This window comes from Hypanus sabinus, chromosome 10 (genome assembly GCF_030144855.1).
Source record: "Hypanus sabinus isolate sHypSab1 chromosome 10, sHypSab1.hap1, whole genome shotgun sequence".
Taxonomy (NCBI): Eukaryota; Metazoa; Chordata; class Chondrichthyes; order Myliobatiformes; family Dasyatidae; genus Hypanus; species Hypanus sabinus.
In genome coordinates, this window is record NC_082715.1 from 13,077,985 (window position 1) to 13,091,974 (window position 13,990).

Sequence of the window (13,990 nt, forward strand, 5' to 3'; positions counted from 1 at the left end):
TTTCGGAGAAAGTCCGGCTGGCTGATCTGTCTGTGTCCTTTTGTCACTTTGCCCCTTAATCTGTCTGTGCCGTGCTGCGTAAGGGATATTGCTCTGGGTTGTATATTAACAGCCAATCTACTGATGTTGCAAGAATGTTTTGATTTTGTCTCTGCAGATCTCTGCTCATAACCTGTAGCTTCACTGTGGTAGTAATTCTTTGCCAGCTGAAATATTCATGAGATTTACGAGGATGTTATCATGACTAGAGGGCCTGAGTCACAGGGAGAGATTGGCCAAGCTTCTTTCTTATATGCAGGAGAATGAGAGGTGACCGTACAGAAACTAAGTTACGAAAGGCATAGATAAGGTAGGTGGTAATAGTCTTTTTCCCAAATAAGGAGTCCAAAGGGGCAGAGGTTTAGGATTTGTGGCTAAATTTATGGACAATACAAAGATAGGTGGAGGAGCGGGTAGTGTTGAGGAAACAGAGAGCCTGCAGAGAGACTTAAATAGTTTAGGGGAATGGACAAAGAAGTGGCAAATGAAATACAATGTTGGAAAGAGTATGGTCATGCACTTTGGTGGAAGAAATAAATGGGCAGACTATTACTTAGATGGGGAGAGAATTCAAAATGCAGAGATGCAAAGGCACTTGGGAGTCCTTGTGCACGATGCCCAAAAGGTTAACCTCCAGGTTGAGTCAGTTGTGAAGAAGGCCAATGCAATGTTGGTATTCACTTCTAGAGATACAGAATATAAAAGCAGGGATGTGATGTTCAGGCTCTGTAAGGCACTTGTGAGACCACATTTGGGAGTATTGTGTGCAGTTTTGGGCTCCTTATTTTAGAAAGGATATACTGACATTGGAGAGGGTTCAGAGAAGATTAACAAGAATGATTCCAGGAATGAAAGGGTTACTGTATGAGGAACATCTGGCAGCTCTTGGGCTGTATTCCCTGGAGTTCAGGAGAATGAGGGGGGATCTCATAGAAACATTCTGAATGTTATAAGGCCTGAACAGATTAGATATGGCAAAGTTACTTCTCATGGCAGGGGATTCTAGGACAAGAAGGCATGACTTCAGGATTGAAGGACATCCATTTAGAACAGATATGCGGAGAAATTACTTTAGTCAGATGGTGGTAAATCTGTGGAATTTGTTGCCACAAGCAACAAATCTCATGACTATAGAGGCCAAGTCATTGGGTGTATTTAAGGCAGAGATAGATAGGTTCTTGATTAGCCAGGGAGTCAAAGGGTATGGGGTGAAGGCAGGGGAGTGGGGATGACTGGAAGAATTGGATCAGCCCATGGTTGAATGACAGAACAAACTTGATGGGCCGAATGGCCTACTTCTGCTCCTATGTCCTATGGTCCTATAAGAGGGGAAAGATTTAAAAGGAGCTTGAAGGGAAACTTTTTCACGGAGGGGGTGGTGAGTATACGGAGTGAGCTGCCAGAGGAAACAGTTGAGGCAGGTACAGTGGCATCATTGAAGGAGCACTTGGATCAGTACACAGAGGGCAGGGCTTAGAGGGACATGGGCTGAACACAACAAATCGGGATTAACTGTGGTCAGGATGGATGAGTGGGGCTCAATGTTCTCTGTCTATGCTGCACTGTTGCATTGGTTCAAGAATATTTTAACGGTGTTTTATGCACTTCTATAAAACCCTGATCAGACCACACTTGGAATATTGTGTTTAGTTCTGGTTACCTCATTATCAGAAGGATGTGGAAACTTAAGCAGATGAGATTTATTGTGATGTTGTCTGAATTGGAGAGCATATCTTGTAAGACCATAAGATATAGGAACAGAATTAGGCCATTAGCCCTATCAGGTCTGCTCTGGCATTTAATCATAGCTGATCCAATTTTCCTCTCAGCTTCAATCTCCCCTTATTCCTTCATGTCTTGACCAATCAAGAATCTATCAACCTCTTCCTTAAATATACATAAAGACTTGGTCTCCACAGCTGCCTGTGGCAAAGAATTCCACAGATTCACCATTCTCTGGCTAAAAAAATTCCTTCTCACCTCCATTCTAAAAAGACACCCCTCTATTCTGAGGCTGTGTCCTCTGGCCTTAGAATCTTTCATCTTAGGAAACTTCCTCTCCATATTGACTCTATCAAAGCCATTCACCATTTGATAGGTTTCAATGAGGCCACCCCTCATTCTCTTGAATTCTAGTGAATACAGGCCTAGAGTCATCAAATGCTTTTCATATGACAAGCCATTCATTCCTGGAATAATTTTCATGAATTTCCTTTGAATCCTTTCCAGTTTCATCACATCCTTTCTAAGACAAGGGGCCAAAAACTGCGCACAATACTCCAAGTAAGGCCTCACCAGTACATCCTTGCTTTTATATTCTAGTCCTCTTGAAATGAATGTTAACATCACATTTGTCTTCCTCACCGGAGACTCAACCTGCAAATTAACCTTTTGGGAATCTTGCGCAAGGACTCCCAAGTTCCTTTGCACCTCAGTCTTTTGTATTTTCTCTCCATTTAGAACATAGTCAGTCCTTTCATTTCTTTTATCGAAGTGCACAACCATACACTTCGTACCACTGTATTCCATCTGCTATTTCTTTGTCCATTCTCTGAATCTGTCTTCAGTGCTTATGTAGCCTCACTACTTCCTCAAAACTATTTGCCCCTCCATCTATCTTCATATCATCTGAAGACTTTGCAACAAAGCCATCAATTCCATCATCCAAATCATTGACATATAACATGAAAAGAATCGGTCCCAGCACATACCACTGTGGAACACCACTAGTCACTGGCAGACAACCAGAAAAGGCCCCCTTTATTCCCACTCTTTACCTCCTGCCAATTAGCCATTGCTTTATCCATGCTAGAAATTCACCATAGGCTTGTAACTTGTTAAGCAGCCTCATGTGTGGCACCTTGTCAAGGGCCTTCTGAAAATCCAAGTACAAAATATCAACTGGTTCTCCTTTGTTTATCCTGCTTGTTATTCCTTCAAAGAATTCCAACGTGTATGTCAGGCAAGATTTTCCTTAAGGAAACCATGTTAACTATGGCTTATTTTATCATGTATCTCCAAGTACCCTGGACCTCATCCTTAATAATTGACTCCACTGTCTTCCCAACCTCTGAGGTCAGACCAACTGGCGGAGTGTTTCCTTTCTTGTGCCTCTCTCCCTTCTTGAAGAGTGGAGTGACATTTGCAAGTTTCCAGTCTTCTAGAACCATTCCAGAATCTAGTGATTTTTGAAAGATCATTACTAAAGCCTCCATGATCTCTTCAGCCACCTCTTTCCAAACTCTCGGGTGCACACCAGGTGACTTATCTACCTTCAGACCTTTCAGTTTCCCAAGAACCTTCCCTCTAGTTGAAATGGTGTCCTTGTTCATCTTCATGAGCTGAGACTAGCAAGAGTGGATGGTGCCTTCTGCACACTAGCTGATGCTTGTGCAGCCTGGTTGACAGTTTTCTTCCTGTTTGGCCAATGTAGTACTTGTTGCAGTCACTACACTGGAGTTTGTAGATAATATTTGTGTTATCAGTTGCATTTTGTTGAGCTTTGGGTTTTGATAGGTTCCTCCTCAATGTTGCAGTCGGTTTGTGAGCATCTGGAGACAGAATCTGAAATGGTGCAATAATATTAGGGTTATTGTGATTTTAACTTTCTTAATATTGACAGGGATCTCCTTAGAGCAAGGGGTTCAGATGGGGTGGAGTTTGTTAGGTGTGTTTGGGAAGGTTTCCTGACACAATATGTAGATAAGCCAACTAGAGGAGAGGCTGTACTTGATTTGGTATTGGGAAATTAATCTGGTCAGGTGTCAGATCTTTTGGTGGGAGAGCATTTTGGAGGTAGATGTCACAACTCTATCTCCTTTACCATAGTGCGGAGATGGATAGGAGCAGACGATTTGGGAAAACATTTTTAATTGGAGTAGGGAGAAATACAATGCTATTAGGCAAGAACTTGGGAACAGATGTATTCAGAGAAATGCACAGCAGAAATGTGGCAATATTTTCATTTATATTTATCATCTGTTATGAGCAGAGAGACAACATCTGCCGGAAGTAAATTCCTTGTATGTGTACAGGTACTTGGCGATTAAAGTCTGATTCTGATTCTGATGTTCCATTGAGACAGGGAAATGATGGTAGGGTAAAAAGACCCATGGCATACAAAGGATGTAGAAAATCTCGTTAAGAAGAAAAGAAAAGCTTACGAAAGGTTCAAGAAACTAAGTACTGTTAGAGCTCAAGAAAATTACAAAGCTGCCAGGAAGGAGTTCGTGAATGAAATTAGGAGAGCCTTAAAGGGCCATGAGATGACCTCGGTGAGCAGGATTAAGGAAAACACCAAGGCATTCTACAAGTATGTGAAGAGCAATAGGATGATCCGTGTGAGAATAAGACCAATCAGGAGCAATAGTGGAAATGTGTGCATAGACTTAGAGAAGGTAGTGGAGTTACTTAATGAATACTGTACTTCAGTATTCACTACAGGAAAGGACCTTGGCAATTGTGGGGATAATTTACAGCGGACTGAAATGCTTGAGCATATAAACATTAAGAAAGAGGATGTGTTTGAACATTTGAAAGATATTAAGTTAGATAAATCACCAGAACTGGATGAGATATACTCCAGGCTACTGTGGGAAGCAAGGGAGAAGTTTGCTGAGCCTCTGGTAATGGTCTTTGCATCCTCAATAGGGATGGGATAAGTACCAGAGGATTGGAAGGTTGCAAATGTTGTTGCTTTGTTCAAGAAAAGGAGTAGAGATAATCCAGGAAATAAAGAGCAAGGAAGTGATGCTGAGGCTTTATAAGGCACCTTGAGTATTGTGAACTGTTTTGGGCCCCCCATCTTAGAAAAGATGAGTTGGCATTGGAAAGTGTCTAGAAGAGGTTCACAAGGATGATTCCAGGAATGAAAAGGTTATCATGTGAGGAACGTTTGATGGCTCTGGGTCTGTACTTGCTGGAATTCAGAAGGATAAGGGGGGATCTCATTGAAACCTTCCAAATGTTGAAAGGTCTAGACAGAGTAGATGAGGAAAGGATGTTTCCCTGGTAGGAAAGTCTAGGATAAGAGGGCACAGCTTCAGGATGGAGGGGCACCCTTTCAAAACAGAGATGTGGAGAAATTTCTTTAACCAAAGGGTGGTGAATTTGTGGAATTTATTGCCACATGCAGCTGTGGTCATTGGGTGTACTTAAGGCAGAGATTGATAGGTTCTTGATTGGACATGGCATCAAAGGTTACGAGGAGAAGGCTGGGAACTGGGGCTGAGGAGGAATAAAAAAAAACGATGAGCCATGATTGAATGGTGGGGCAGACTCGATGGGCCAAGTGGCTAATTCTGCTCCTATGTCTTATGGTCTTATGGAAATTTAGACCAGTGAGTCTTACTTCAGTTGTTGGAGAAGATCCTGAGAGGCAGGATTTACGAGCATTTGGAGAGACATAATCTGATTAGGGATAGTCAGCATGGTTTTGTCAAAGGCAGGGTGTGTCTTAAGAGCCTGATTGAACTCTTTGAGGATGTAACAAAACACACTGATGAAGATAGAGCAGTGAATATAGTGTATATGGATTTCGGTAAGGTATTTGAAAAGGTTCCCCACGTAAGACTCATTCAGAAACTAAGGCATAGGATCCAAGGAGACCTTGCTTTGTGGCTTGCCCACAGAAAGCGAAGGGTGGTTATAGAAGGTTTGTATTCTGCATGGAGGATGGTGACCAGTGGTGTGCCTCAGGGATCTGATTTGGAATCCCTCCTCTTTGTGATTTTTATAAATGACCTAGATGAGGAAGTAGAAGGGTGGTTAGTAAGTTTGCTGATGACACAAGAGTTAGGGGTGTTGTGGATAGTCTAGGGGGCTGTGAGACATTACAGTGGGACATTGATAGAATGTAGAACTAGAATGAGAAGTGGCAGGTGCAATTCAACACAGTTAAGTGTGAAGTGGTTCATTTCAGTAGGTCAATTTTGATGATGGAATATAATATTAATAGTAAGACTCTTGCAGTGTAGAGGATCATCGAGATCTTGAGGATCTGTGTCCGTAGGACACTCAAAGCTGCTGTTCAGGTTGTCAGTCTTGTTAAGAAGGTGTATAGTGTGTTGGCCTTCATCAACTATGGGATTAATGAGGTAATGTTAAAGCTATATAAGACCTGAGTTAGTCCCCACTTTGAATACTGTGTTCAGTTCTGATCGCCTCACTACAGGAAGGAGGTGGAAACCATTGTGCAGAGGAGATTTACAAGGATGTTTTCTGGATTGGGGAGCATGCCTTATGAAAACGGGTTGTGTGAACTCGGCCTTTTCTCCTTGGAGCGACTGAGGATGAGAGGTGACCTGATACAGGTGTATAAGTTTTGTAGCCTGGTGAAAAGTACACACTCAGGACAACAAATACTTTTTTGTGTTTTAATTCCTTTGTCTGTTTTAGATGTTTTAGTGCCGGAAGAGGGTCTTAAAACAAAACAAATGACTTTACAATCAGTTCCTGCTATTACAATCTCCGTTTAACCTTCGATCCACACACTTGTGTATCAACGGATTGTGTATGCAGTATAAAAAAACATAAAGAAAACCGCACAAAACTAATACAGTACTAATACGGTGGTGGCAATTCCGAAGGAACACAATACAAACACCATTAGAATCCCCCCAACCCTGGACCTTAAACACAGCAGTGAAAATGAAAGCGAACACACCTCATCTAAAACGTCTACTCCTGTACGCGCTGAACTTTCAAACAGAGACTGAACATTCACGTTACACTGTTACATTCACAGTCGGTCTTGAGACAATAAAGTTAGACAAAAGGTACACTTTGGCACAACTTTTACACGATATTGCCTGGTAGTTAAATTACGGGAAGACTGACCTACTTGGCCAGTGAGGAACTTCACACAAGTCACACTATCCGCTCATGAAAATCTAAAGCATCCACATATAAAACATGTCAGATTACCGATATTCTCGATTCACCAACAAGCATAAATGAATTCACATGGATATTGTCAATTAATATTCACTTTTTCTCAGCATGCCCCGTATTTCTGGGATGAACTTAATCCCAAAGCCCCACCAGCTTCCTCTGCAGAAAACAAAATCAAAAGCAAAAGGAAACTATCCTGTGCGTGCGTAATGACGTCACCATCTCCACTTAAAGGCGCGGACAACTATTCTAGCATTACCCGAATGAATGTCTGAGTACGCTTTTTAATGATAATGAATAGCATTCAATGGTCACCTGGTTGCATAAGATATGAGGGGCATTGATCAGATAGTCAGAGGCTTTTTCCCAGGACTGAAATGGCTAACACGAGGTGGCACAGTCAGGTTTTAGGCTTGTAGGTAGGGGGATGTCAGCTGGATGTCAGGGGGTTTTTACAGAGGGTGGTGGATTCATTAGATGCACGGCCAGCGATGGTGGTGGAGGCAGATACAACTGGGTCTTTTAAGAGACTCTTAGATAGGTATATGGAACTTAGAAAAATAGACAGCTATGCAGTAGGGTAATTCTAGGCAGTTTCTAGAGTAGGTTACATGGTCAGCACAACATTGTGGGCTGAAGGGCCTGTAATATGATGTAATTTCATCATGTTAACTGTGATATGTTGCTGAAACAGTCTTGCTGTCGTTTATACGTACCGCATTGGCCAAACAGGAAGAAAACTATCATGAGGACAAAGAAGGACACCATTTCAACTGGATGACAGCCAGAGTCTTGATCAAGCAAGAACAAGAACTGAACAAGAATTTCTCAAAGTGTGGTTCTCTGCAGAGGGATCTATCAACAACCACATTGAGAAAAGAGAAGCAGCCATGTCGGCAATCAATGAGTAGCAAGTAACATCGGGATCTGGGCAGTGAAGCACATATTTCCAATGGACCTTGAATCTAGCCCGTTAAGATCTTTTGCTGCTAAACTGTTCACAGTGTTTGAACCAGCCAACCGGATCATGACGTTCAAACAATTTCCATTCGGACTCTGGAGGAGTATATGAACTGACATTCTGAGGAGACAATCCTTCATCTGTGCACAGACGATAGCTTCTCAGTGGGAGCAAAACATCTGCAAACGTTGTGCCAAGCTTGGTAATCAACTAAACTTGCACAATATAAGTAAATTATGAGGAGAGTTTGAGCGAGGTAGGGCTTTTCTCTTTGGAGCAAAGGAGAATGAGAGGTGAATGTATAGAGGTATACCAGATGATGAGTGTGGAAAGCCCAAGATTTTTCTTCAGGGTAGAAATGGCTAATAAAAGTTGGCATAATTTTAATGTCAAAACATGAGAAATTCTAAAGATGCTGGAAATCCGGAGCAACACACACAAGATGATGGAGGGACTCACCAGCCTAAGTGAACTTGTCTATTCCCTAAAGCAAGGTGCTATCAAATTCAGTGTTTCAAGCAGCAGGCCATTTCCTGGATGCATCACTGTATCTTTTCAATGTGGATTGGAAAGTGTAGTTGTCAGTCATTGAATCTAAATTTTTAAAGTTCAAATTATGTTTATTATCAAAGTATGTATAAATAAGGAGACTAACCTCAAGGTTGTATAATCAAAGTATGTATAAATTATACAACCTTGAGGTTAGTCTCCTTACAGGCAGCCACATAACAAAAAAACCTGAAAGAAACCAACAAAAAAAAACAACATCCAATGTGCAGAGAGAGAGAGCAAAACAACAAATCCTGCAAACAATAAAAGGAAGCAACAGCATCCAAAACAAAATTGAGTCCGTAGACCCGAAGCCTGGAGCAGCGGGAGTAGGTGCACAGCCTTAGCCTCTGTTCATCACAGTGGGGCAAACCATTGAAAGCTCACAGACTCGAAGCCCAGTGCAGCCGGAGCAGGACACAGCTTCAGTTCTGAGGAGAGCAGAGCTAACATTGCAAAGCAGCGAGCAAAAAGGGCCCGACCCTTGCCTCCGTCTCAACACCCTGCCTTTTCAGTCCATCTGGCTTGGTGATTAACTTGTCCAAAGATCGGGTCATCCCCTGCACTAGGACCCGGGCCCTGCTGCATCAATACGCCCTGCCGCTATGTTCTGGTCCATACCTTGCCTTTCCAAATTGACCATAAGACACAGGAGCAGAATTAGGCCATTCAGCCCATCAAGTCTGCTCCACCAGTCCACTATGGCTGATCCCAGATCCCATTCAACTCATACGCATGCCTGCCTTCTCGCTGTATCTTTTGATGCCCTGCCCAATCAGGAAATAATCATATTCCACCTTAAATATACCCACAGTCTTGGCCTCCACCACAGTCTGTGGCAGAGTATTCCACAGATTTACTACTCTCAGGCTAAAATAAATTCCTCCTCACCTCTGTTTGAAAAGTTTGCCTTCAATTTTGAGGCTGTGCCTTACAGTTCTGGATACCCCTACCACAGGAAACATCCTGTGATGTTTTAAGAGACTCCTGGATAGGTACATGGAGCTTATAAAAATAGAGGGCTATGGGGAACCCTAGTAATTTCTAAGATAAGGACATGTTCGACACAACTTTGTGGGCCGTAAGGCCTGTATTGTGCTGTGAGTTTTCTATGTTTCTATCCTCTCCACATCCACCCTATCTAGTCCTTTCAACATTCGATAGGTTTCAATGAGATCCCCCTGCATTTTCTAAATTTCACTGCGTACAGACCCAAAGCTGCCAAACGCTCCTCATATGTTAACCCCTTCATTCCCAGAATCATCCTCGTGTTCCTCCTCTGGACTCCGTCCAGTGATAATACACCCTTTCTGAGATATGCGGCCAAAAACTGTTGACAGTACTCCAAGTGCAGCCTGACCAGTGTCTTATAAAGGCTCAGCACTATCTGTTTGCTTTTATATTCTAATCCCCTTGAAATAAATGACAACATTACATTTGCCCTCTTTACCACAGACTCAACCTGGAAGTCTTGCACAAGGACTCCTAAGTTCGTCAGTATCTCTGATATTTGAACCTTCTCCCCATTTAGATAATAGTACGCACTATTGTTCCTTTTACCAAACTGCATTATGATACATTTCCCAACACTGTATTACACTGACCTGGTGCTTAGATTGGTTCAACCTTACTAAATGGTCTGAACATTACTGCAGATGACGGCATTCAGGACACAGACATCAGGAAACAGAAAATCTATTCGTTGCTTTCTCTAATTTAGCCTCTGCATCACCATTCAGTACAGAGTTGCCACTGCACAGGATCGGAAAATGCCGTGAGGGTTATAAACTCAGCTAGCTCCATCATGGGCACCAGGTTCCCTGCCATCGAGAGCATTCTCAACAGGCAATGACTCTAGAAAGTGGCACTTGTCTCTTAGGACCCTCACCATCCAGGACATGCCCTCTTCACAACAGGGAAGAGTTACAGGAGCCTGAGAAACACACTCAACAATTCAGAAACAGCCTTTTCTTCTTCACCATCAGATTCCTGAATGCATCATGAACTTATGAACAGACCCTTATTTTTGCTCTCATTTTGCATTTTTTGAAAGATATTGATTATTGTAACTTATCATAATTCTTTATGTCTTGCATTGTACTGCTGCTGCAGGATAATAAATTTCACAACATATGTCAGTGATAATAAATATGATTCTGGTCGCCTTAACTTATAGAGCTTGGTGTGTGAAGTCTTAAAGAGCATCTGTCTATGTGATGGAGGAAAACATATTAAAAACAGTTGTGGCCAACAGACGTTTTCTGTTTAGCTTCACTGATAGCTGGGAATGGTTCCAATAACTCACTGTCCTTCATTCATACCATGCTGCCAAACCATAATGATTGAATTTTGACTTTATCTTTTAAAAGTTTCTCTGCTGACTGCAGCATAATCCCTTTGTCAGGCAAATATTGCTCTTGGCATTTGTCCCTATTTGATGAGCTGGAAACACATGTCTCATTCATAGTCTGATTCCTAATTGGTTTACTGCTGTTATATAGACCGAGATACAGCATAAAGGTTTTGGTTCTGCTCCCCAGACGTGACTCTTTGATCATCGTGTCGCACAATGATTCTACAGAATTCGAGTGAAGCTTAGGAAATCCAAGATACAGCTCTGTCACAGAATGAAATGGAAAAATAATGTGAGCCGATTTCACGTATTATCCGTGGGGTTGCAGCTGAAAGGAGGGCATAACTCTCCAAACCCGATCTGCCAGTTCATTTGTAATTGCAAGAAAGCAATAATCAAAATGTCACTCGGTTTAATTTTGAGGTTGTGTGTACAGTGGATTCCAGTTAACTGGGACACAGCAAGGCCAGTACATTTTGGCCCAATTAAGTGGATGTTGCAATTAGCAGAAGTTTCATGGAAATAGTTAAAAGGGTATTAAGAAGATAAAGTGAGTAATAAATTATGTATTTAGATAAAATACAGAACAAGTTAGAACATTACCAATGGTACCACAGTTCTAGAAATTTAATTACTAGTTCCTAATAGTTATCGACAGAGTGTCTGCTGCCACGTTCTGTTGATTGATTGTAAATTAACAAAATCAATGCAGACACTGGTGCAGATCAGGGATTGCCTTCATATAATACTATTGATAAGTGCATCCTCCAAATCTTTACTTTCATTGTAACTTTCAATATGATTGTCAATTCCTTCAAATACTTTGAAGTTCCTCACTTACTGAAATAGTGAAATTGTTTCAATTTCACTCCCAGGCTTTTTTGGCATCTCCAAGCCTGAATGCTAAATCCACAGTGAGCAAAACGGTTCTGAATTATCTTACCGCTAATTTCTCCTCAACTATCAGTGACAAAAAAGAATCATTGCTTTTTGTTTAAAAGCTTAGTATTCTGGATGAGGTAATAAATTAGATTAGACATTGGCTTTGTGGAAGAAGCCAGAGAGTGATTGTAGATGGTTGCCTCTCTGACTGGAGGCCTGGGCCTACTGTTGTCCCACAGGGTTCAGTGCAGGGTCTTTTGTTGTTTGTCATCTGTATCAATGATGTGGATGATAATGTGGTTAACTGGATCAGCAAATTTACAGGTGACACCAGGACTGAGTTGTAGTGGACTGTGAGGAAGTCTATCATGGCTTGCAGAGAGATTTGCATCAGCTGGAAAAATGGACTGAAAAATGGCAGATGGAATTCAATAACACAGGAGTGAGGTTTGCACTTTGGTAGGACCAACCAGTGTAGGTCTTACGCAGTGAACAATAAACTACTGAGGAGTGTGGTAGAACAAGTGGGTCTAAGAATGAGGGTCCATATTTTGTTGAAAGTGGTGTCATGGTAGATAGGGCATAAAGAAAGCTTTGGGCACTTTGGCCTTAATAAATCAATGTATTGAGCACAGAAGAAGGGATGTTATGTTGAAGTTGTATAAGACATTGGTGAGGCCTAATTTGGAGTATTGTGTGCAGTTTTGGTCACCTACCTAGAGGAAAGATGTAAACAAGGTTGAAAGAGTCCAGAGAAAATTTACAATGATGTTGCCAGGTCTGGAGGACCTGAGTTATCAGGAAGGATTGAAAAGGTTAGGACTATGTTCTTTAGAATGTGGAAGATTGAGAGAAGATCTGATAGAGGTATACAAAATTATGAGGGCTATAGGTATGAAGTTGGGTGAGAGTATACAACCAGAGGTCATAGGTTAAAGATGAAAGGAGAGAATTTTAAAGGGAACATGAGGGGAAACTTCTTCACTCAGAAGGTCGTGAGAGTGTGCAGTTAACTGCCAGCAGAAGTGGCTCATGGGAGCTTGATTTCAACATTTAAGAGAAGTTTGGATAGGTACATGGATGGTAGAGATATAGAGGGCAATGGTCCTGATGCAGGTCATTGGGATTAGGCAGGTTAAATGATTTTGACATGGACTAGATGGGCCAAAAGGCCTGTTTCTGTGCTGTATTTCTCTATGACTTTAATAAAAACTCATGCAACTGATACTATTTAAAAGCTGATCGTTCTAAGTACACTGAAGCTTCACAAGTGCAAGTGACAACTGCTAGTTGGAACCTATATGGCAATACTCTGCTGCCCCAATTAAGTGCATAGAGTCCCAAATAAATGAGGTGAATCCTGGCAATGTTCTTGATTCATTTTTGAACTTTAAGATCGTCCAAAATTAGTGGTTGCCCCAGTTAACTGTTAGCTGAAATAACTGGAATCCACTCTCAGAAATTCAGATACTGGAGGAGCAAAGGAACTTGGGATTCCTCCTGTAGGGTTTCCCAAAGGTTAGCTTGCAGCTTGAGTTGGTGGTGAGGAAGCAAATGCAATGTTAGTCATTTTGAGAGAACTAGAATACAAAAGCAAGGATGTCATGCTGAGTCTTTATAAGGCATTTCTCAGACTGCACTTGGAATATTGTGAGCAGTTTTGGGCCCCTTATCAAAGAAAGAAAGTGCAGGGACTGAAGAGAGTCCCGAGGAGATTCATGAGAATAATCCCTGGAATGAAAGGTTTATATATGAGGAGTATTTGATGGCTCTGTGTCTGTACTCAATAGAGTATAGAAGACTGAGGGGGGATTTCATTGATACCTGTTGAATATAGAAAGGGCTAGATAGAGTGGATGTGGAGAGTATGTTTCATATAGTTTCATATAGAGTCTAGGACCAGAGAGCATAGTCTCAGAACAGAAGAACCTCAAGCCAGAACACAGATGAGGAGGAATTTCTTTAACCAGATGGTGGTAAATCTGTGAAATTTATTGTCACAGACGGTTGTGGAGGCCAAGTGATTGGGTATATTTAAAGCAGACATTGAAAGGATGTAAATGTAGGGATGTAAAAGCTTAGATAGGTTCTTGATCAGTCAGGGCACCAAAGGTTATTAGGAGAAGGCGGAAGAATGGGACTGAGAGGGATAATAACTCAGTCATGATGAATGGTAGAGATGACTCCATGAGTCGGATTTCTGAATTCTGCTCCTTTGTCTTACAGTTTTATAGTCTTAAAACAGTAATTTGTGACAGCAGCCAACCATGAAGCTTCAAACTAGTATCACAGGCACAAACTGTACATACCCTCTC

At 41.7% G+C, this 13,990-nt stretch overlaps 1 protein-coding gene across 1 annotated transcript in view; it reads left to right on the forward strand.

Annotated features, from left to right (window-relative positions):
* frk (fyn-related Src family tyrosine kinase) overlaps positions 1-13,990 on the forward strand; it is a 129,663-nt gene that overhangs the window by 30,913 nt on the left and 84,760 nt on the right. The window lies entirely within an intron of this gene.